Below are 553 nucleotides of genomic sequence, written 5' to 3'. Positions count from 1 at the left end.
GGCGCTGCTCCCGGCTCCCCCGGGGGAGGGGGGGCGGTGTGGGCGGGCGCTTGCTGCTCCCCTCACGGCCCGGTGACAAACGAAGGTAATTAGGAAATTGGGGAAGACAGGGGGAGGAGATCAAGTCCCCTCAAGGAAGGGCACTGGAATTGCACTCCCGGGGGTGCGGGCTCCAGAGAGGGCACCAAGGTGGGGCGTTAGGAATGGCAGAGGGACCGGCTTTGGTTTCTAGAATGTCCTGGAGACCCTCTGAGCTAGTGAACCTGCCCCCCTTCTTTGCCTCCTCCTGGGGGCCCTCGCCGCCGCTGCGGGCGCTAAACACAACCGTCCTCTTTAACCACCGGTCTGTCCCTGCATTAGCGTCCGAGGTCCTTGTACCGTCTAACAGCGTCAGACGCACAGAGTAGGTGCGCAGTTAATGGATAAAGGAAGGGATGATGGAAAATTTCCGGGAATCTGAAAATCTCAAGACTGAGCTTTCCCCCCTTTCGCGTTAGTGAGACCGCCTGCCAAGCGTGGACGCAGTAAAGCCTAACCTTCTGGAACGGAGGAC

This window comes from Myotis davidii, unplaced genomic scaffold, assembly GCF_000327345.1.
Source record: "Myotis davidii unplaced genomic scaffold, ASM32734v1 scaffold1, whole genome shotgun sequence".
Taxonomy (NCBI): Eukaryota; Metazoa; Chordata; class Mammalia; order Chiroptera; family Vespertilionidae; genus Myotis; species Myotis davidii.
The sequence above is the reverse complement of the archived record's forward strand: the minus strand, read 5'-3'. Positions refer to the sequence as shown.